Source organism: Rhineura floridana, chromosome 6 (genome assembly GCF_030035675.1).
Source record: "Rhineura floridana isolate rRhiFlo1 chromosome 6, rRhiFlo1.hap2, whole genome shotgun sequence".
Classification (NCBI taxonomy): Eukaryota; Metazoa; Chordata; class Lepidosauria; order Squamata; family Rhineuridae; genus Rhineura; species Rhineura floridana.
Window position 1 is genome coordinate 23,402,309 of NC_084485.1, and position 25,552 is coordinate 23,427,860.

Genomic DNA, 25,552 nt, shown 5'->3' on the forward strand with positions numbered 1-25,552 from the left:
ATGTATCATACGGAAAGTGGGATTGGCCCAAGATGAAGGAGGTGTGAAAATTGGAGGGGGGAAATATCAATAATTTATGCAGACAATACCATACTCTTAGCAGAAACCAGTAATGATTTGAAACAAATGCTGATGAAAGTTAGAGGAAAGCACAAGAGCAGGACTACAGCTGGACATCAAAAAGACTAAAGTAATGACAACAGATTTATGTAACTTTAAAGTTGACAGTGAGGACATTGAACTTGTCAAGGATTATCAATACCGTGGCACAGTCATTAACCAAAATGGAGACAAAAGTCAAGAAATCAGAAGAACGCTAGGACTGAGGAAGGCAAGTATGAGAGAACTAGAAAAGGTCCTCAAATGCAAAAATGTATCACTGAACACTAAAGTCAGGATCATTCAAACTATGTATTCCTGATCTCTGTGTATGGATGTGAAAATTGGACAGTGAAAAAACTGGATAAGAGAAAAATCAACTCATTTGACATGTGGTGTTGGAGGAAAGTTTTGCACATAGCATGCACTGCGAAAAAGACAAATAATTGGGTGTTAGAACAAATTAAACCAGAACTATCACTAGAAGTTAAAATGATGAATCTGTTATTATTTTTGCAATCTGGTAATATACTCACTGATTCTCAAGCAGTATTTAGAGAAAATCACTCAACTCTTGATCATTGTTTGGTGCTCTCTCATCTTGCTGAGAAATACACAAAACCCTTGCAAGGAAAGTTATTTACTGCCTTCATGGATCTAAAAGCAGCTTTTGACTCTACCCCACTAGGTGTTAGAACAAATTAAACCAGAACAATCACTAGAAGCCAAAATGATGAAACTGAGGTTATCACACTTTGGACACATCATGAGAAGACATGATTCATTAGAAAAGACAATAATGCTGGGAAAGACAGAAGGGCGTAGAAAAAGAGGAAGGCCAAACAAGAGATGGCTTGATTCCATAAAGGAAGCCACAGACCTGAACTTACAAGATCTAAACAGGGTGGTTCATGATGACAGATGCTTCTTGAGGTTGCTGATTCATAGGGTCGCCATAAGTCGTAGTCGACCTGAAGGCACATAACAACAACAACATGTATAGGATTGCACTGTAAGTGACTTTGTGCTAGTTGCTTTCTCTCAGCCTAAGCTATCTCAAAGGGTGTTTGTAATGATGAAATGTACAGGGGGTGGAGGAGGAATCATGCATGCAGAGTGTTCTCATCTCATTGAAGAAAGGGCAGGATAGTAATGGAAGAAAGGAATCTCAACATTACAGAAATTTTCTTAGATGTTAAAAAATAAAATGTTGCTTGTATTCTCCCACAGTAGTTCACTACATTCATATGGTTAGATTGTCTAAATATAATGCCACACCAGCCAGGTTAAGAGGTCTGGCTTGTGATTTTGACAGATATTTCTTAAGTTGCTCAATAATAATGAAGTGCCATAGCTCAGCGGTAGGGCATATGCTTTGCACGCAGAAGGTCTCAGTTTCAGTCCCTTGCATCTTCAAGCATGACTATGGGAGAATGGTGGGATATGAATGTAATACTGTACAAACATTTTTATCCCCATATTACAGGCAAAGGCAGAGACAACTGAGGGCAAAATAACAGGAATTTGACTAAGGTAACTGTAGAAGCTCAAGCCTGTCTTTCGGCCCTTTGGCAGTTGTGTTGTGGGGTGCCACAGGGTACCATCTTACCCCCAATGCTGTGTAACATCTATATGAAGTAGGGTTGCCAGGCTTAGGGCCTGAGACTGATCCTGTATCTTTAGGAGAAGAGGAAGTCAGCCAAGTGCAGATGTTCTTGCAACACTGTAATGAGAAAAACCACAAGGTGGAATTCTCCCTTCCCCCTCCATAATGTTTAAAGATACAGAAGACATCTTGGAGGCCGGGCCTGGCAACCAAGAGGTCTTCTGTATCTTTAACAGTTGTGCAGGGGGAAGGGATAATTCCACCTTGTGGTTTTTCCCATTACAATGTTGCAAGAACACCTGCACTTGGCTGACTTTCTCTTCTCCTAAAGATACAGGATCAGTCTCAGGTCCTGAACCTGGCAACCCTAATATGAAGCCCATGGGAGCGGTCCATAAAGGAAGCCACAGACCTGAACTTACAAGATCTGAACAGGATGGTTCACGACAGATGCTGTTGGTGGTCGCTGTTTCATAGGGTCACCATAAGTTGTAATCTACTTGAAGGCGCATAATAACAACAAATAAATAAATACCATACATCACACTTCACAGAATAATGTAAGCTAAAAAGAAAGATCCCTACCTCAAGGAGTTTACAGTCTATATTTTGGGTGGGTGGGGTCTGTGGAAGACAAATAAAAACAGGAGACGGTAGGCTAGCAGAGGATGAATCCAAGAAAATGCCTTTTATTTTATCTTGATCACCATCCTAAACAGAGTTTAAGAGGCTATGCCAAAGTTGGTTTTTAAGGAGGAATTTGGAGAAGGGAAGGCACCATGTAGGTGTTCTTGGAAGGGTATCCACTTATAACAGATAGTCAGGGAGAAAGGGCAGAACCATTTAAGGGAGAACGAGAAGTTTAGGCAGCTAAGGATGGTACAGCCAGATACTATTCCCGTGACTGTAATTTGTTTGTTTGTTTCTTACATTTATATCCCCCCTTTCCTCCAAGGAGCTTAAGGTGGTGTACATGGTTCTGCCCTCCCCATTTTATCCTCACAACAACCTTGTGAGGTGGTTAGGCTGAGAGACAGTGACTGGCCAGAGGTCATCCAGTGAGCTTCATGGCTGAGTGGGGATTCGAACCATGGTCTCCCAGGTACTAGCCCAACACTCATGTTTTAACTGTTTTTAATACTGAATTTTAATTTGCTGTAACCCACCCTGGGACCTGCTGGTGACGGATGGGTGGTGGTGGTGGTGGTGGTAATAATAATAATAATAATAATAATAGTAATAGTAATAATAATAGTAATCATAATCATCATCACCATCTTAAAGAAGCAAATTGGAATACTTCCTGTAGCATTCTCCCCCAGTGCACTAGTGGAGAACAATTTCATCATATAATTAGGGTGACCTTTCACATTATAGGAAGCACCAAGAAGCAGATGTAGAAGTTTATTTATTTATTATTTTGCTTTAAACTTTTCTGTACTTCATTAAAAAACACCTCCAAGTGATTCACAACAGTAAAAAATACTATAAATACCACCACTTCTACAGAGGCGGAGCAAATGCCAAATCACAAGAAGCTGGTATTAATGACTCCCAGATCTGCCTTTTGTTCCTCCAGGATAATGTGTAAACATGCACCTCCAGTTTTTTCCCTCATGGGAGGGCCATTATTTCATGGCCTGCTTTGTGGGTTCTCAGAGGCATTTCATTGGCCACTATGGGAAACAGGATGCTGTATATGGCAGCTTCCTATACTTCCTACCCCAGAAGAGCAAAAAATAAATGTGCTGCTTGTTCAGGCATGCCCTATTCAGTGATTCCTGTAATGTTCAAAGCCACCTTTAGAGCAGGACATCAGTAAACTTGTGGAACTAGGAGAATATTGTTTTCTCAACATGCCATTCCTGATGTTATTTTTTCTCTCTTGCAGTTTAAAAAAAACACCTGCACAAATACTGCAAGGAAACAGACAGATATGTGCATCTATGTGCAGATAGTCAGATGTGAACTTTGGAGACATATGACTAGCACACTAGACTTAAAAAGAAAATAAGGAAGAATGCCTCCTAGAGAGTGCATCAGCCAACGAAAGGTTATTTAACACCTGATATAAGGGAGAATGGGGCTCCCAGGTGTTCTCCTATCCAAGCATTGCCCAGATTGAGACCTCCTTAACTGCCAGCAATGTTAACATATCGTGTTCGTTCAGACCATGGCCTAAGTCCATGATCCAAAAACTCAGTCCAGCCTGTTGTGCTCTGCATTCCTTGATATGATGCACTTTAATTCTTAGGTATATCATTTGTGATCGCTGCAGACATTTTCTTTTAGGAATCAGGACTAAGAGGCTGAAGAGGGAGTGGCTATCTTTGAAATGAAACACTCCAACTGAGTTTAATGGAGGGGGCTGCTCATTATGTACAATCCTTGCAAAGGCAGGCCAAGGTCACAGGTGTGGCCATACAAAAACCAGAGCTGGAGTGTGTATTCAACACAGAGGCCAATTTCTGAAGCTGGAAGTGGAACAGGGAAATGACTGCAACTCTGCTAGAGTATGTGTGTTGCATTGGAAAGGTCCTATAGATTGAGTCACTGGCAGTCCAGGTATTGGTGACTTCAAGGATGGATTATTGCAATGCACTCTATGTGAGGCTTGCTCTTGATCTAGAAACTGCAGTTAGTGCAGAAGGAGTCTGTCTGCATATTACACCTCTGCTCAGAGATCTGCACTGGCTGCCAGTTTGTTACCAGGGCAGATTCAAGAAGTCACTATTGGTATATAAGGCCTTTAACAGCTGGGGATCAGTTTACTTGAAGGATCACCTTAGTCCATATATAGATGATAAGGGTGAGCTCACTTTTTCAAATTTATGCAGCTGTAGCCAGGTGCTTCTGGAGGTCGCTGATTCATAGGGTCGTCATAAGTCGTGATTGACTTGAAGGCACATAACAACAACAAACTAGGGTCAAGTTATGGCAGAAGTTGGATAACATTGTTACTGATAAAAGACTCTTCTGCCTTATTAAGGCTCTATATAGCAATAGCCTTTTACAAATTAAATGTGGTAATCAGGGCCAGCTTACCAAAGAGATGACCAGGGAAGCTAGGTAAGGCTGTATTCTTGCTCCTGTTTGTTAATCCTGTTTTTTAAACTATTTTGAAAATGCTTTGAATGATCCAGATGGGCATCTATCAAAACTTGGAGATAGGAAAATGTGTTTTCTACTCTATTGATTCCATAAAGGAAGCCACAGACCTGACCTTACAAGATCTGAACAGGGTGTTCATGACAGATGCTATTGGAGGTCTCTGATTCATAGGGTTGACATAAGTTGTGATCGACTTGAAGGCACAACAACAAACTCTATGCTGGCAATGAAGTTATTTCTAGACCTGGTAAAACCTTTTGCTCTCTAAGTTCCTAACCAAATGTAGGCAAAACTGTTTAAAGATCAATTATGGGGAATCAAAGGTTTCAGTTTTTGAAAAGAAAATTTATCTACGTATATGGGTTTTGGATGGCCAGATTCTGGAACAAGTTTTCAATACTCATTGCTCAAAATGGTGGGCCACTCAAAGGCCACTTTTGCCTCCCAGAAAGCTCAAGTTAATCAGTCCACCATACTATGCTTTTTTTTTCTTTTGCACCAAATGGGGCCAGTATATCCCTGCAGCTATTAAGGTCTTTCATGCCAAGATAACTTCCTTGTTGCTTTATGGAGCTGATACAGTATTTGGATTAGTGGAGTGCTGTCTAACTTTAATAATGTTCAGGTTAAATTCCTACAAGCCCTTCTTTGCATCCCAAGATGTGTTCCCAATGCAGCTGTATTATTGGAAACAGGACAGTGTCCACTTGAGACAAAAGCTTGGCCAACAGCCTTAAAGATGTGACTTAAGATCTTCATCTTACCTGGGTACTCTTCCTGTGGCTGTTGGGACAAAACTTGCCACAAAAGCTTCTTCTATTGGACTGTCACCTTCCTTCTTTTTTCAGTTAGGACAAGATAACACAATTGCTTGGATAAAACAAAGTCTTTGGGATACTGCCTTTCAAGATCTCTTGGGTAGTTCACGTACAACCTGTCCACCTTACTCCTTGGATATCTCCTATGCCGGTCCTTTCCATTTAGCTGCCTATTTTAAGAACTTGCATGTAGCCAAATATTGCAGCTTTTGCCTGGGCTAGACGTAATGTTCTACCATCCCAAATGTTGTATGGTAGATTTGCTGGCACCCCTCTTTTCTTAAAGGTATGCCTGTGTAATAATCAGAAACCATTGAACATGTCCTTTTGTTTTGCAACTTTTATGCTGGGGTTTAGCAGCATATGATTGGCCAATTATTGAACACTTACTGGAGAGGTCAGTTCAATTTTATGGTAAATATATCTAATGGAAGACAAATCACCAAGGGTGTCATTGACAGTGGCTAAATTTCTGTCAAAAGCAGTGAGAACAAGAGAATAACTATATCACCTGAAACTTCAAGGACCACTTGAAGACAAACCCAAACTTTTAATAGCTACATGTAACCATTATTGTTATATACTGTTAATGTTTTTATTGTTTTGATTGAGACTGTAGAACGCTGTATATTTTATTGCATTTTTTATTTTGCATTTTTATTTATTTTTTGTGTTTCTGATCTGTTCTGTAATGTATTATAGTATATCCACTCAACCACTTTGATCTACAGAACTGGCACTTTTACAAGTGCCACATAATGTTCTTATTGCATCTGTAAGGAATCAGTCTTTGGTATGGCAGCACTTATCCTTTGGAACTCCCTGCCCATTGACATTAGGCAAGCACCTTCCCTGTACTGTTTTGGCATCAGCTAAAATAATTTTTGTTAAAACAAGCCTACCCAGACATGTATATTTGGCAGTATTTTAAAATGTAGTTTTATTTTATAATATATATTTTTATAAGCGATGATTAAGCAGCACATAAATCCTGTAAAATAAAATAAAATAAATCTCTGGTTAAAACAATCAGATAGCAGATGATGGGAAAGATCAGTGCCTAGGATCCTGGAGAGCCAGTGTCAGAGTAGACAATGGTCACATCCACACCATACATTTAAAGTACATTTAAAACACATGGATCTCCCCAAGAAACCCTGGGAACTGTAGTTTGTTGAGGGTGCTGGGAATTGTAGTTCTGTGAGTGGTAAACTATAGTACTCAGGATTCTTTGGGGGAAGCCATGACTATTAAAGCAGTATAAATGTGCTTTAAATATATGGTGTGGTTGTGACCAATATTGGGCTAGATAGACAAACAGTTTGATCTGGAATAAGGCAACCGCCCTGAGAGCTTTGCTATGGGCAGTATAAAAATTGAATTAAATATTTTTTTTATTTTTTATTTTATTCGATTTATTAATCGCCCATCTGGCTGTATTTACCAACCACTCTGAGCGATGTACATAACAAAACATATAAAACAACAGAATAATGTCATAAAAAGAATATACATACAACATTATACACGGAAATATATCAGTACAAACAGAGAATCCATAGATAAACCTCAGGAGCATACAGCACTACTAAGACTGTATCTTCAAAGATCATAGGACTGGAAAGGAGTATACAAGGCAAGGATTTATGAAAGGATTAAAAAAACACCTTTATTTTTCATATTCTTACAGGAACTTTGTAATGTTTTTGTTAGTTTGCTAATGTAGATTCAAGCACTTATGAAATGTGTTTGATATATTTACGACTATATTTTAATTGTACCTTCATACAGATTTGTTTACTGTACTTGTGAGCTGCTTTAGCATAATTTGGAAAACCAGCATATAAATAAATAAACTTAATGATGCATTTAATATTAGAAACAAAAGATGAAAAAGAAAAAAAATGTTTCTATTAGATGTGCAATACCTGTACTGATGGCAACATATTTCTCTGTTGCTTTCTGGATGATGAGTACTATCCTTCCATGTTGGAGATATAACAGGAGTAAACCAGAATCTTCTGACAGCTCAGTGGACAGGAGTAAATAAATAAATAAATAAATCTACAATATTTATGCTGTGAATAGTCTTGAGATGGAGCAGCCTTCTCTAATCTGAGGGACTCCAGATGATTTGGGGTACAACTTCTAACAGCCCCACCCAGCATGACCAATGGACAAGAATGAAGTTGTAGTCCAACAACACCTGGAGGACAGCAAAGACACCACTGGGTTGCCTGGTTTTCTCTCCATGCAGTTCCAGTGCCAAAATATGAGATGAGGTGGCCTGGGAGGAGACTGCTTGAACTGCAGGGAGGTAAGCAAGGGTGTCCATGGGGGGACCACTCCTGGCATTCTAAATACAATGGTGGGTGGAGTGGGTTACCTGTAGTAACAATTCATAGACCTTTCCCCTCCCCCCATATTTCTGCAGACACTCTTGCAGGTAAGTTCCCCTGAAATTTTTATTCATTTGCTTTTATATGCTTTTACATGTTATTTATGCTGCTGTTTTATTGGGATTAGGTTGTATATTTTGTTGCAATGATATTATCATTGGTTAATATTAATATTGATAGATATATTTTTAATAATATTAAGCAGTTTGTAAATGCTTTTACAAAAATGAACGGTAGAAGGTAGGGATGGGCTTTGATGCTGCTCCCTACACACCCCTTTTCATGAACAGACCCACCCACTTTATGGGGTGCACCCAACACTGTACAAAGCAAGCGTCCTATCAGCACAAGGATTTCCACTTGCGCAACTGGACTCTCCTCCCTCTACATGCCCCCTAGGGTTTCCCCTGACCCTCCAGAGCTGATTGGGGGGGAGGCATGGGGCACGCATGGAGGGAGAAGTGGGAGGAAAGTGCCATTCAGCAAATGGAAATCCTTCTTCTGCTTAGCGCTACACTGGATACAACCCTATGTGGGCACTGGGCAGACCACATTGAGAAAATACATGTGGCTACTGCACCATCACATCTAGTTTGGCCCAGAGCGATGCAGCAGTTCTCCTGCCTTGTTCATTGCCTGACAGAAAAATAGTGAAATATAATTGATCCAGGGGGCTTCCGGATGACTCGTTTATTGAACATTCATCCTGATTTCTTTGCAGGGAAATTAGATGACATTGGGCATTAATGAGCTTTCATTCTGATTTTGTTTGCGGGGAGCATAGATGATCCTTCAAAGCAAAAGTTATTCCACATATTCCATGCATTTCCATCTCTTCTGTTATCACAAAAAAGTTGTTTATTTATTTTGTTTATTAAATTTGTTAGTCGCTTTTCTTCACAAAAGTGAACCTAAAGTGACTTACAATTAATAAAAAAGGTATACAACCAGTATAAAAACTTAAAGAAAACAAAAAGTTAAAAACACATAATTATAACAATGGTAGAACAACTCACCCCCTAAAGGAGGCTACAACATCAAGAGCTCTCCAAAAGGCCCTCCAAAATTAGGAGCCAAATGCCTGGGAGAAAAGAAATGTTCTGGTTTGTGGAGAGAGGGGGGAATGGATTTGTTGCACAAGACCTCCCAGTCAGGTGAAACTGCACAACCTGAATTTGCTGGTATATGATTGAATCCCTATAGAAAATAGTCTGGAAGCGCCCCTGGTCTGAGGCATATGATGCAGCAACCTCTTGCTGAAGCTAAGCTTGGGTCTGATCGGTTGGGTCTAAGCTTGGGTCTGATTGGTTCCTGGATGGGAGACCACCTCAAATCCTATGTACTAAAAATACAAATACCCCCCCCCAAAAGTTACGTACACCTGCTTGAGCAGCATTGTGGAAGAAAGATAAGGTATAATTAAAATAGTAAATAATATAATACCTTTACACATAGGAACCTAGGAACAGGGGTGTAGTCATCCAGGGTTGTGGGGGGTCATAGACTCCTTACTTTTTGGGGAGCAGGGGCCCAGCCAGGTCCCTATGTATGAGCCAATCATAATGAAAGGCAAGCATGTTAGCCACTGAAAAGAGCTTTTGACCTTTCAGGTCAATCAGAGTGAAAGGAGGTGAATCAACCACTGAGAAGACTCTTCTCAGTAGCTCATGCACAGCCTCCCCTTTCATGCTGATTGACTCTGAGGGACTGGAGTGTGGACTCAGAGACAACACAAAGACCAAGAGAGACAAGGGAAAGTGGGAAAGGGTGTGTGGCTGTGAGGGGGTGAGACATGACTATCATGAAGGGGCCCTACACTTTTGAATTTGCCACTACACTACTGCCCAGGAAGCTCCCTTATACTGAGTCAGACCATTGGTCCATTAAGCTCACTGTTACCTACACTGACTGGCAGTAGCTCTCTAAGGTGAACAGTTTCAAGCAGGAAGTATTTTCCACCCTTACCCAGAGGTGCTGGGGATTGAACCTGGGGCCTTCTGAATGCAAAACAGATGCTTCGCCACTGAGGTATGGCCATTCCCTGAAAATGCAATAAACGGGGAAGCTTTGTACAGACACAGGCTGGGGAAAGTGTGGCCCTTCAGATGTTGCTGGACTCCCATCAACCCCGGCCAGCATGACCAGTGGCCAGGAGAGAAGGACAACTGGTGTTGTATCCGACATAGTACTAAGTTAGGGGCCCATCAGGATTACCACTAGCACAGTGGGGCTTTCCCTCCTCTCCTTCCCCATATGCCCCCTAAATCTGTTCTAGAGGTTCCCCCAGCCCTCCAGAGCAGGTTTGGGGAGAGTGTGGGGCACACATGGGGGGAGAAGAGAGGGGGAAGTCCTGTTACACTAGCAGTAATCCTTGCACTGACAGAATGTGTTAATTGAATGCTGCCTTTGGAGTCCAGCAATGTCTGGAGGGCCGCAGGTTCCCAGCCCTGGCCTAGAAGTTGGGGTCACTCGGGTCTCCTTCCCAGCTCTTTACTCCCAGGACAAATTGGTTTCTTACTGCTTTTTATTCTTACCTCTGCTTATGTGTCTCAAAAAGAAGAAGGATAATTGCTTGGGGAAAAAACTCCTTAATGTTCTCCAAGTGGAAAACCCGACACAAGTGTGAAGTATTATTATCCCATTTTCCTCAATTTGGTGGCGCCCTTAATGAACATTTAATGAACGTTGTGACATTTTAAATTGTCTAGAGCATCCCAGTACGAACAAGATAACAGGGGCAGAGCCAAAACTCTTCAGCTCATTCTTTGCGGTCTTTAATTAGAGCTGGCTTTTTAAAATTCTTTTAATTTGTACTCTCCGTTTAAATAACTTCTTCTTGGCAAGGGTTGAAAAGGAACATGCTTCTTTTTTTAATTTGGTGATTTAGGCAGAACTTGGTGCACAGTTGACTTCATCAGAAGAGTCATCCTGGCACAATTTTCCAAGGCACCGAAAGTCCGGACTCAAAAAGTGCAAGGGAAGGGCCCAGGTTATTTAGGTCAGAAGAACACCCCTAGGACACTGACTACCCACTATGCTGCCACTTAATCCTTTGCAATGCTCCTCTTAGTGTGGGTTGAGGCTGATCCCTGGTTGCTTATGTGGTTCCTTATCCCCAGAGTAGGATTGCCTTAACTCTGGGGTGCTTTAGACTCTCTATCCCCAGGGTCCACTTGAGAGGGTTGAAAATTCCTGTGGCCCACCGGCCACACAATGGTGGCAGACAGAGGCGGACTTTGGCATAATCAGCTGGCAATTACTGACATTATTCATTTGTACTGATACGTACTCCCTCTTTGGAAGTTGCTAAATTATTTGCCACAATGATTTCCTTGCAGCAAGGAGTTCCTTAGTCCAGCTTTCATTGAAGGGTGCACCAATATTGGCTCTGGCAGTATCATGGCTCAGCCTCCCCATTTTAGCCAGGTTTTGCTAGTCCAGAGGCTCTAAGTCATGGGTGGAGAAGCTTTTCGGCCTTCTGGGCCAGATCTTTATCTCTCCACCCCACTTGCAGGCCAACTTTGGCAGGTGGGTGAAATCACACACCTATCAATCATCCAGCATCATTCTGACAGAAGGTGATTGACATTGGGTGGTCCCACTTACCTGTCAAAGTTTGCCCATGGAGATGGGGTGTGTGTGAACAAGCAGGATTGAACTCCTCAGGCATCAGCTGATGTGCAGGGAGTTCAGTCCTGCTTTCTGCAGGGATCATCCACATCTCTACCTGCCTCACATCTGATGTCAGGTGTGGGGCAGGTGGCGGTGGCTTTTGGAAAGCAGCCTCATTGTGCAAATCTAGCCCATGGTGGGCTGGACATTCCGCACCTCTGCTCAAAAGTGAAGAAGGGTTTTTATTTTATATTTCCTCTCTCCCACAGATCAAAGCTTTTGCTTTTTGTTACTCATCTCTTTCCCCACTTAATACATACCTGGTTTATCTGCTGAAGCTGCCAGTTCCTTTCCAGCCCTCCTCCTTGCTCTTATTATGTTCCCTTTCTCCTCTTGTCCTACTCCCAGTTTATTATATATATTTGTCTTTTATAAAAAACATGAACCCTTTCTTTCTAATTTCCTTTCGTGCCCTCTCTGGCCTTTTCCCCTCAGAGGAGAGAGAAGAGACTAGCTTCCCCAGGCACTCCTCTTTCTCCTCGCCCTCAGTCCATCCATCCTTTCAACGTCCTTCCTTCCCATTCTTTCTCCTCCATCCAGGGCTAGCCCTGCTGCTAGGCAGAGCGAGGCAACTGCCTCCGGTGGCATGATGCTGATCGGCAGGCAGTCAGTGGGTCAGGTATTGGAGAATGCAGCTGGGTGTGCCCGGCCCCCCTTAAATATAGGTTGCTGCCCAGGGGTGTAGTGGCAGGGGTGGGGTCAAATGAGGGCATTGCCCCCCAAATAATTCTGCCCCCCCAATGAAATTTTCCTTCAGTCCCCAAATTTCTAGCATTGCAGTAACTTAAAACTTCAGTTGAGCTTTTCAAAATATAGTTTAGGCATCCAAAGAGAGGGACAAGGCAAAGTTACTGAGGGAATACAAACAAAGCAAATATAAACATGTGAATGAAGTGAACACAAATCTTGATGGATGGGGAGGGAGTTGGCAAACCTAAGGTTTACAATTGGAGGAAGGAAAGCTGGGAAGGACAGTATTGTGATGCACTGCAGAGCATCTCCCCCTCTCCTGTAATGTTCAGCCAGCCTCTGTAGGTGGTGGGTGTTATTAGTGCATCTGGTGAGTGTGTAGTACTGTACTGTGCAGTAGTGTAGCCTAGACCAGAGCAGGACCTGAGAAGAAGCAGAGAGGTGAGTGAGCCGGCTCTCCAAGGCCCAGGAAGCCTAATCAGACCTTACTAACTTAGCCCAGGCAAAGGGGAGCTGGAATATTGTGAGTGTGTGTGCGTGCGTGCGTGCGTGCCTGGGGGGCATTACTTCTCTAGTTTGTTAAAAAGCTGGAAAATAAATCCTTTCAATCCTTTCATGCTGGTTCCATTTCAAAATGGTTTTGAAGAGTATAATGTGGCTAGAGCCTAAGTTGCAACAATTTTAGACCTACACCCAATTGTGCAAATGATCATTATAAACATAGTTCCTATGTGACAAACTTATGAAAAGTTATGTTTATAGTTATTAATTTAGTTTTTAAAGTGAAACTTCTCTTAATTGCTTTCCTAGTGTGGCAAAGGAGACCAGGGTAGTGAGTTCTGGGAAGCAGCTGCCTCAAGACAACTCAATTCACAGTTCAGGGGCTTACTAAAACATTGTACCTGTACAAGGAAGCCTTTTGACGCATATACACTTTGTATGCTGCAGGACTCACCTTTGGTGCATCTACAGCTGTGTGTGAAAATTCATTCTCAGCTTTGACATGTGCTGACACCATACAGGTGTGCAGTGCTTCATCAGAGAAAAGCATGCTTAGTAACCTTGGCTTTTGAAAGTAACATACTTGAAGGAATTTCAAGCAATGTTCTTCTGCAAGTTTTCAGGGAAATTGCAGTACATTAGACTTTTTTAACAGTTCAGATCATGATGGTGAGATGACTTGCACAATATACATTTACTTCCTAGTCACTGTTATTTAGTTTACATAACTATTTTGCATGTGGAAAATACTGTATTTTAAATTGATTTGCTCTTTTATAAACTTCACAAGTCATAGTTCCTAATTAAAATTTATAAATTGGGGTTTATTTTTGTCATTCCCTATTAAAACTTTCCCCCCAGAAACTTCTTTTATAGTGACCAGTGCCGCAACCCTTCTACCCTCCCCAATTTTTGTCTCTGCCCACCTGATTAAAGTTGTCTTGCTACACTCTTTCTGCTGCCCTCAGGTGTAGTGGAGGGTATTGCCCAATCACCAGTTCTGAATGGCCATGGATTATGGGACCCTTAGCTTACCCTTTCAACCTCAGATTGATGCAACCCAGCGTCACTGGTTCTGTAGACATAAGCACTCATGCAGAGCCATTGTGATGTATTGGGACACCTGTGGCCCTCCAGATTTATTTTATTTATTATTTATTATTTGATTTATATCCCACCCTTCCTCCCAGCAGGAGTCCAGATGCTGCTGAACCACAGCTCCCATCTTCCTTGACCATTGGCAATGCTGGCTGAGGCTGATGGGAGTTGTGGTCCAACAACATCTGGAGGCACACTGGTTGGGAAAGGCTGGATTAGAGAGTTAGACTTAGACAAGGGAGACCAGCCTTCAGATTACTGCTCACGTGCAAATTTTCAGGGGATTCCCAGGATTGAGGGTCATATTCCCTCAGGGGGAAATGGTCAGAGACCATGTGCAGGTGGTAAATGGAGCCAATCCAATGGGGTGGGGCCAATCTCTCTCTCTCTCTCTCTCTCTCTCTCACACACACACACACACACACACAAACCTATGAACATGCAAAGGGGAGGGGAGAATTAATCTGTTCACCAGTGACTACAGTATAGTAACTAAGGTTTATCTGGGATGGATAGTCTGCCTGCCGCAATCTTGATTTTTTGCGTCTGAATTTTTTACATTTTTATTTCTGGAAATGTTTTCCATTCTTCATTGCCCTCACCAATTCTATCAGCTGTAGAATGTGCTGCTGGCACCACCATATGGACAAAGCTAACAACTGCAGCCCATCCTCTGTTTGTTGACTATAGCAGAATGATTGCTGGCATTAACTTTACTGGAGCATATTGGGGACTGTCACTACTGGGGCCTGTGGGCATATTTGCAAACTGCAGAAACTGTTGTGGGCACCACACACGTGCTACAACCAAGCACACACTGCAACTAGGGTTTTGTTTTTGCTACAATAGAATACTTCTTGCAGGCCTAATTTCAGTGGAGGGAAGGGACCCTGGTATGAGACATTGCTGAATTTACAGGTCACATTTGACATACTGAACAGCAGGTGATATAACAACACAGATTCATATTGTCCAGGTTCTAGAGCTGAAATTATTTGGGCAAAAATTATTCTGTTCCCAGACTCCTAACTGAGCAGAGCAGAGGGAGCTGTGTCAGCTGGTCCAGAGGATGTACAAGTGAGCAAACAGGGAGAGCTAACAGTAATTTGGCAGAGGAGTTCGGTGGGGGAGGTCAAAGGGGAGATCCCTAAAAAAAATTTTTCCCTTGTACAGTGCAGCTCATACTAGCGGGACTTTCCTATTTACCCTGAAGGAGGACAAGACAAAGCACAGGTCGTACCAATACAAGTAGGAAGAAAGAAACAAAAGGCAGTAGAGACTATGGATGGGAAGGACACTCCAGTGGTGGTGACCTGCAAGGTGTGTGCAGTGTTTGTCTTCTTGCCTGAGAACAACATGGCATACATGTGCAACAAGTGCAAGCAGTTGGTGCTGTTGGAAGAAAAAGTGAGGGGCCTGGAACGGTGGGTGGCCACACTGAAGAGTATAAGTAAGTAAGTAAACTTTATTGCAATCTTAGCCATAAGCCATGTGCAAGTGAAGAGTATAAGAGAAGATGAAGAGTTCTTACATCGAATGCTGGAACAATAGCATGCTTAAAAATGGATTAGAAATATCTAACTTGGAATATAAATGGAGCTAATACGTCGCAGAAGAGAAAGAAAGTATTTCATTATTTGAAAAAATTAAAATTGGATATAATTTGTTTACAAGAAACTCATATTAAGAAGAAAGATTCTAAATATTTAATCTGTAAAAATTTGGGTGAAGAATTTATTTCGGCAGGATCCAAAAAAAATGGTGTTGTTCTTTATATTAACTCACAATTGTCTCCTAAATTGATATTATTGGATGATAGTGGCAGATTTGTGGGAGTTGAAATCACCATACAGGGTACAAAAATTTTGATAGTGGGCATTTACGACAGTGAGCGAGAGGCTGAAGCTCAGTCCAGCAGAGGCAATGAAACCATGCCCTACGACAAGAAGAAGAGAAGAGTAGTATTAGTGGGAGACTCCCTACTGTATGGGATTGAAACCCAAGTATGCCAAGAAGATCCATGGACTCACCAGGTATGCTGCCTCCCTGGAGGACAGATTAGAGATGTGACGGAGGGGTTTCCATCACTCATAAAGCCCACTGACAGATATCCCTTTCTACTTATCCATGCAACAAATGCACAAAGCAGATCCACAAAGAAATCACATCAGACTTTGAAGCTCTGGGAAGTAAACTCAAAGACTTTGGGGCCCAGATAGTTTTCTCATCCATCCTTCTGGTACTCAGAAGAAGAGTAGAAAGTAGAAGAAAATACTCCAGGTGAATGACTGGCTATGAAGGTAGTACTCACGTGAGAGATTGGAATTCTGGGACCATGGGCTACGCTTCCTGGAAGATGGACTGCTGTTAAGTGATGGGTTACACCTCACAAGCACTGGGAAGAATGCGTTTGGCCACAGCATGGAGAAATTCATCAGGAGAGCTTTAAACTGAATCATAAGGGGGAAGGAGATGTAAACTTGGCAGTAACAACTAACAAAAGCTTGTGCACAGTAAGAGGAACTGAGGGAACGGCTGTAATGCGGCCCAGTAATAGTCTTCATAAAAATGTAGGAAGGAAGCCAGGCCATAAATAATCTTCAATGTCTGTATACTAATGCTCAGAGTATGGGAAACAAACAGGACAAATATGTACTCTTAATACTGGAGAATAAATATGACTTCACAGGTATAACTGAAACTTGGTGGGATGACTCCCATGACTAGAATACAGCAACTGAAGGATATGACTTGTTCAACAAGTCAAGAAGGGATAGAAATGGAAGCAGAGTCACAATATGTGTTAAAAATATATATCCCTGCACAGAAATACAGGAGGATGAACTTGGTAACTCCATCAAGAGCATCTGGATTAAAATTAATGGGGCAAGGAATAAAAAGAACATGGCGGTTGGAGTCAACTACTGACCACCCAATCAAGGAGAATATGAGGATGAACAAATTGCCAAGGTTTCAAGGAGGCATGATGTAGTAGTAATGGGGGACATCAATTACCCCAATATCTGTTGGGAGACAAATTCTGCCAAACATGGCCCCTCCAAGAAATTCCTGACTTGTGTTGGAGATAACTTTCTCCTACAGAAAGTGGAGGAAGCAACTAGAGGATAATCTGTCCTTAATTTGATTCTAACCAATAGAGATGATTTGGTGGATGAAGTGGCAGTTACGGGAACTCTGGGGGAAAGTGACCACGCTATATTTGAGTTCTTGATTTTAAAGGAAGCAAAAGCTGAGAGTAGCCATACTCCTACCCTGGACTTCAGGAAAGGTGATTTTAATAAACTCAGAACATTGGTAAGTAAGGTTCTGTGGAAAGCGACCGTAATGAGAAAAGGAGTCCAAGATGGGAGTTTCCAAAAAAGGTTATTCTAAATGTCAAACAATTCAATCAAGGACAAAAGAGGGAAGACAGCAGAAGAAGCCACTGTGGCTTCACAGAAAGGTTAGAGATGATCTGAAAACAAAAAAGCTCACATACAGAAAGTGGAAGGAAGGCCAGACCACAAAAGAAGAGTACAGACAAGTAGCACAGAATTGCAGGGATAGTATCAGGAAGGCTAAAGCTGAGAATAAGCTGAGGTTAGCAAGAGATGCCAAAAGCAACAAAAAAGCTTTCTTCAGGTATATCCATAGGAAAGGCAGAGAAAAGAAATGGTGGTACAGTTGCTCAGTAAGGACGGCAAAATGATAACAGATGACAAAGAAAACGCAGAGGTGCTCAATTCCTACTTTGGCTCAGTCTTCTCCCAAAAGAGGGTCTATGACCCTCCTGGCAAACATGTAGTTGAAGGGGCAGGATTGGAGCTTGAGGTTGATAGACAAATGGTCAAGGAATACCTAATCACTTTGAATGGGTTCAAATCTCTAGGGCCTGATGAACTGCATCCTAGAGTATTGAAGAAACTGGTTGAAGAACTCTTGGAACCACTATCTATTATCTTTGCTAAATCATGGAGGATGGGTGAAGTGCCAGATGACTGGAGGAGGGCTAATGCCCCTACCTTCAAAAAGGGCAAAAAGGAGGAACCTGGGACTACAGACCAGTCAGATCCCTGGGAAAATGATAAAGCCGTCAGTCTGTACACACCTTGAAAACAATGCAGTGATTACTAGAAGCCAACATGGATTTATGAAGAACAAATCAGATCAGATAACTTCCCTGGTAGACTGTGGGAATGCTGTGGACATAATATATCTTGACTTCAGCAAAGCTTTTGACAAAGTGATCCATGATATTCTGATTAGCAAGCTAGCTAAATGTGGGCTGGATAGAACAACTGTCAGATGGATCCACAGTTGGCTGCAGAATTGTACTCAAAGAATGCTTATCAATGTTTCCTTCTCAAATTGGGGGGAAGTAACAAGTGGGGTACCGCAGGGCTCAGTCTTGGGACCAGTGCTCTTCAACATTTTTATTAATGACTTGGATGAGGAAGTGGAGGGAATGCTTATCAAATTTGCAGAAGATACAAAATTGGGAGGAGTAGCTACAGTAACACCTTGGAAGACAGAAACAAAATTCAAAGGGATCTCTATAAGGCTGCAGCATTAGGCTGAAGACAACAGAATGAAATTTAACAGGGATAAGTGCAAAGTTCTACACCTAGGAAAAATAAACTAAATGCACAGTTTTAAGATGGGGAATACTCAGCTCAGCAATACTATGTGTGAGAAGGATCTTGGAATTCTTGATCACAAGCTGAATATGAGGCAACAGTGTGATGTGGCTGCAAAAAAGGCAAATATGTTTTAACTGGCTTTAGATTATGGATTTGCATTTATTTTTTTGTATTGTTCTATGTGATTCTATTGTATTTATTATATTTGTTGTACACCGCCCAGAGAGCTATGCTAGTGGGGCGGTATAAAAATTCAATCAATCAATAAATAAATGCTATTTTAAGCTTCATTAACAGAAGTCTAGTTTCCAAATCACATGATGTTCACTTCTATTTGGCACTGGTTAGGCCTCATCTTGAGTACTGCCTCCAGTTCTGGACACCACACTTTAAGAAGAATGCAAATAAATTGGAACAGGTTGAGAGGAATGCAACCAGGATGATCAGGGGACTGGAAGCAAAGCCCTATGAGGAGAGACTGAAAGAACTGGGCATGTGTAGCCTTGAGAAGAGAAGACTGAGGGGAGATTGCAGTCTTCAAGTACTTGAAACGTTGCCACAGAGAGGAGAGCCGGGATCTCTTCTTGATCATCCCAGAGTGCAGGACATGGAATAATGGGGTCAAGTTGCAGGAAGCCAGATTTCGGCTGAACGTCAAGAGAAACTTCCTAACTGTTAGAGCAGTACAACAATGGAACGAATGACCTAGGGAGGTGGTTGGCTCTCCAACCCTGGAGGCATTCAAGAGGCATCTAGACAGGAACCTGTTGGGTATGATTTAAGTTGGATTCCTGCATTGAGCAGGGGGTTGGACTCGATGGCCTTATAAGCCCCTTCCAACTCTACGATTCTATGATTCACTTGAAAATGTTCATTCACACATTAGCATCTGGAGGAGACCATCAGAGAAGCATGTGGGAAATGATCAAAGATTTATGAAAAAATCTCTTTTGAGAATATTCACTTTAGACAAAAGTGTTCTTTGGTGAATTCACTCTTACTGTTTTTTTTATGGCATGGAAGAGGATGTAACAGCTACTGAAACATATGATGACAATTCATTCATAACAGTAAATCAATTATCTGGGCAGGGCAATCCAAACCGCAAAGCCGCCATTCTTGTGAGGGATGGCATGGGGTGAAGGTGTAGAGTGCCCGACTTGGACTAGAGGGACCCATGTTCAAATCCCAACTCGGCCACAAATTAGTTGGCCGCTAACCTACGTCACAGGATTGCTGTGAGGAGGAAAAAAGAAGAAAAACATGTACACCACTCCTGAGCATCTTGGGAGTGCAGGACCGAGTTAATTAAATAAATAAATACCCTATGAGTAGAGAATCTATAATTTGTATGGCTTAACTCACAGGGCTTGCCAACTGTTGAAATTAAAAAATCCTGGGGGTGGAGCCCAGCGAGTTGAAAGGCAGAGCTCAGCACAAAACCAGTCTATACACCTAAGGTATAATCCCTTTGAAAAAAGGATGGGGCGGATTGGTGGAAATGGCCTTGTTCCTTGCTTTACAAGTAATTGGCTTGATATTTGCATCCCTATTAACTACTCAGTGACTTCACTAGCAAAGGGATACAAATTAATTGCAAGACATAGAGAAGAGCCCAGAACCACATTGTCCTACATTATTAAGAGAGGCTTGGAAAAATCCAGGTTGGAGCATATGCTGTTGCAAACTTTATCAAGATGTGCACATAGAACACTTTGCCCTTTACACAGCTCTTGCTTAACAATTAAATAGCTGCTCCAGGCCTTCCTTCCTTCCTTCCTTCCTTCCTTCCTTCCTTCCTTCCTTCCTTCCTTCCTTCCTTCCTTCCTTCCTTCCTTCCTTCCTTCCTTCCTTCCTTCCTTCCTTCCTTCAAAGCTCTAAACAGCTCAGGACCAGGCAAACTGCACCTTGAGATCTTCTTTGGAGGTTCTTCTCCAGTATGTATTATTTTGTAAACCACCAAGGGACCCTCCAGACAACCTCTTTATTGATTTGCTTGGACAGAGTTTATGTGGAGATTAGATTACATCCGGTCTGTATTCATTCATTCTGATTTGTTTGCGGGAAGGTTATAAACAATAGAATACATGCCCCAGTGAGGTCTGCCTGGCACCTTCATCGACATCTTTTTGGTGCCAGGTACAGACGTATCTTTTCCCCCCCCCAGGCATTTGACAGACGAAGATGGTGTTGTTTGTATTAGTATGCTGCCAAAGCTTTCTGTGGCTGTATGGAGGTGGTGGTTTTATTATTTTGTTTTATGGTATGATATATTTACTTTTGTTTTTAACAAAGTTGTATGTTCCTTGGTAACAAGTAATAATAATAATAATAATAATTTATTGTTATTATATAATTATAATCAATAATAATTAAATCATTACTATTATTGTCATTGTTATATAATAATTAAATTATTATATAATACTTAAAAATGATTTATTATTATATAATTATGATATAAATAAGTAATAATAATGAAATCATTACTGTTATTGTTGATGTTATATAATAATAATAACATTATTATTATTATTATTATTATTATTATTATTATTATTATTATTATCTCCTCTTGGACTGCCTTCAAGTAGATCCCGACTTATGGAGACATTCATCTCGATTTTCTTGTGGAGCGTTTACACATCTTCATTTGACATTTGTTCATTCCACGCTATTCAATGCCTTTCCCTGTCTCTTTCCCAACTGAAAAAAGCCTGTGTTTTTAAAAATGTGGATTTGTTGCACTAGGGTAACAGAGCACTTTAATCTACTTTAGCAGCACATCAAAAGTTCCAGTATGCACCTGAATCGCTTCCACAAAATAGTGACAGTCTGGAGCCAGGCCCCAAGGATTTGGTTGGATAGATGGTATACAAATGTAGCAAATAACACTGATAGGAAATTGGGCAGCTATAGGGAATGCACCAGGGGAGCAGGAGACCTGACCTCCTCTCTGAGATATTGTACTGCCTTACAAATTTGTCAAAATGCAAACACAATTTGGGTTGGTCTTTCACAGTCCAATCCACTTTTTGTGTAGCTTGGAAGAATTTGGTAACATGTCCCTCTGAGCATATGGTGAGTGGTGGCAGCATCTGCCATCTCCAAAGATAGAGAATTACATTTTTGTATGTTTTTTGGTGTTCTTTTTACGTTGCTTCTTTCCTGTGTTATTACTGTTTCTACAGAGAATCTAACCTAGAAAATAATTTTTTCCTCATGATTCATCCTGGAAATATATTTTTATTAATTTCAAAGCCTTTTTATTAGTCAATGTCATATGATGGTGAAGACAGCTTTTTGTGTTTCAAACTGGAAGTTATGTTCTATTTCTATTTTCAGTGCATTATGTTAAGACTGCTCGGCTTACCACATTTTGGTTCAAGTGGAATCAAAGAGGTGCAAAGCCCTGGAGCATAATTCCCACCCTATACTCCCTGTTACTCGTGCGTTCCTGAGGTACTGTGAGGCCATCCTATGAGCAACAAAAATAACCAAGAAAAACTGGAATAAATGTTATCTTCTCCTAGGCAGATTTCCCTCAAGCCTAGCAGAATGATCCCATTGTTCACTGAGTTTTCTCAGTGTCAGCTAGAAACACACACATACACACACACAAAATCACCTCATACCCAGACCCCTCCTTTTTCAGGGGAGTTGGAAGAGAAAAATTGTCTTTTAAAAAGCAAGGCTTGAGATAGAGAAGGGGGGGTTTATGGCAATCTGAACTCCAACATGTGTAACAACACTCGCAAAGGACAACGCGGGACTGCAGGGACAGAACAGGCAGGGATTCTGTGTCTCGGCACAAGTCTTGAGGCAAACAGATTCTTTTGGGGACAGAGCTCCTTCACATCAGTGGGGCCTAGGATAGGTAATCTCTCCTACCTGTCACTCCTTATATTCATAAAGTTATGAATGGGTTAGAATATTAATGATTAATGCTGCCACGCACCCAGTAATTTTGTAATGCTATTCTTCATTCCCCCTCAATAAAAGAAAGCTTTGCTTTAGTCTGGTTTGGACCTTCATTTCTTGGGTTATACACACACCATTTAGGCACACCTCACGGCAAAGCGCTTGTTTTATCCAGAGCTTGGAAAAGTTACTTTTTTGAACTACAACTCCCATCAGCCCCAGTCAGCATGGCGCTGGCTGGGGCTGATGGGAGTTGTAGTTCAAAAAAGTAACTTTTCCAAGCTCTGGTTTTATCCCTAGCAAAAGATCTCCCTACTCTCAAGGAGGTGTGTTTCATGGGACATGTGGATGGCAGGTTCACACACTCAGGTTCCCAAGGACACGTGTCGTAACAATTAACAGTTGAATCTGAAACTGCAGTTTGATGTAAAATCAGACTGATTAGATTATGCTGCCACTTAAGCAATGACTCTAGCTGTTGGAAAAAACAAACTTGGCCTGTCCAAGATGCATGTTTTCAGCCTGCTATGCTTAAACCACTTCACTTAAGGAAAGTTGTGCATGGTCAATTAAAAACATAGAGCACATAGAAAATTGCTAGAATTTATTTCACCTCCCACTGTTTTATCTTGCGCAAACAGACATGCCTCATATCCACTGGAGAATATTCTGCAGAATAGTCAGTGCCATTATTCCACAATTGTTTTCGGAGGTTTTTTTACTGTAAATTTTGCGAAGTATTGCTGTACTCCACTTATTCACAGAAACAGAAGCAAAAGAAAATGATTTGCTATAGGGAACTTCACTAAAATTGCAAAGTAAATCAAACATATTTAAAGTGACTATCTGAACTATATCAACTGTCTTAATAATGTTGCTTCCTCCCTGCTAAAACAAGATAAGCACAACACATCTCTTGTTTCTGTTATTTGGGCTAATTGCAGGTGTTGCCACCACTCACCATATGCTCAGAGGCTAGGGTTGCCAGGTTCTTGGCCTGAGACTGATCCTGTATCTTTAGGAGATGAGAAAGTCAGCCAAGTTGCCAGGCCCAGCCTCCAAGAGGTCTTCTATATCTTTAAAAGTTGTGCAGGAGAAAGGGAGAATTCCACCTTGTGTTTTTTCCCATTACAGAGTTGCAAGAACACCTGCACTTGGCTGACTTTCTCTTCTCCTAAAGATACAGGATCAGTCTCAGGCCATGGACCTGGCAACCGTATTAGAGGCACATGTTACCAAATTCTTTCAAGTTACATAGGAACTGGATTGGACTGTGAAAGACTGACCCAGGGAGGAGGAAGGGAGAGGAGAGGGAAAGGGAGGGGAAGGAGAGAGGGGGAAGGAGAGGAAAGAGAAGAAGGGGAAAGGCAGGTCTGATTATTTGCATGCTTATTGAGTTTAGTGGGATTACTCCCGTGCAATCATGCTTAGGATCAGAGCTTGGAAGTAACTAGTTACAAGTAACGAATTACTTGTAATTCATTACTTTTTTGAGTAACAAGTGGGTAATAATAATAATAATAATATTTAATTTGTGTGTCGCCCATCTGGCAAGTAGCCACTCTAGGCGACGTACATTAAAATGGAATAAAATACAATAATATCAAAGCAGTCATATTAGTTACAATAAAATATTGGACAGTCATCAATACCTTCATAAAACATTTACATTTACAGTATATAATAGATGAGAATTCATGGAGATTAACCCATCCCAAGGATCTCAAAGGCCTGTTGAAATAGCCACGTCTTCAGGGCCTTGCGGAATACATCAAGGGAAGGGGCATGTCGAAGATCAAACAGGAGGGAGTTCCAGAGAGTGGGGGCCACCACAGAAAAAGCCCTCTCCCTAGTGCCCACCAACCTAGCTGTTTTGGTTGGTGGGATTGAGAGAAGGCCTTGCGTGGCTGATCTGGTCGGGCGGCATAATTGGTGGCGGTGGAGGCGCTCTTTCAGGTAAACTGGGCCGAAACCGTACAGGGTTTTAAAGGTTAATACCAACACCTTGAATCGGGCCCGGAAAACAACCGGCAACCAGTGTAGATCAAATAACACCGGTGTAATGTGATCACGGCGGCGGCTGTTGGTAAGTAAGTGCGCCGCTGCATTCTGTATAAGTTGCAATTTCCGGGTCGTTTTCAAGTGTAACCCCACGTAGAGCGCATTACAGTAGTCCAATCGAGAGGTGACCAGGGCATGTACTACGAGCGGGAGCTGTTGAACAGGGAGGTAGGGTTGTAGCCTACGTATAAGGTGTAATTGATACCAAACTGCCCGGCTCACGGCCGAAATCTGAGCCTCCATGGAGAGCTTGGAATCAAGAACGACCCCGAGGCTGCGGACCTGGTCCTGTAGGGGCAACCTCATCCCGCCAAACACCAGGTCAACATCTCCTAACCCTCCCTTGTCTCCCACAAGCAGTACCTCGGTCTTATCAGGGTTCAGCTTCAGCCTGTTCCTGCCCATCCATCCACTCACGGATTCCAGGCACTTGGATACGGTCTCCACAGCCCTCTCCGGTGAAGATTTGAATGAGAGATAGAGCTGAGTGTCATCCGCATATTGGTGGCACTGCAGCCCAAATCTCCTGATGATCGCTCCCAGGTAATTCCTTTACATTTTGATTGTAATAGAACGAGGAGTAACTTTACTACTTTTGTGGAGTAATTGTAACGTTTCCAGAATTACTTTTGGGCATTACTTGGGGAGGGGAGCAGGGGAAGTCTTCTGCTCCTCTGATCTGTGGATGAAAATCATGTGCCTCAAACTGGGCTTCTGTGCAACATCACTCTTTCCTCATGCTCTGTGGATGGGTCAGAGGTGACGAGGGAGGAGGCGGAGAGTGAGACGGGGTGGAGTGGAGAAAACAATTATTTAAAAAAACAGATAGTGGTGGTGAAGAATGGAGTGGAGGGAAAAAGGATCCGGAGGTCAAGAACATGGATAAAGGAGGAGAAGGAGGCAGTGGCAGAATGGAGATAAAGAACTGTGGAGGTG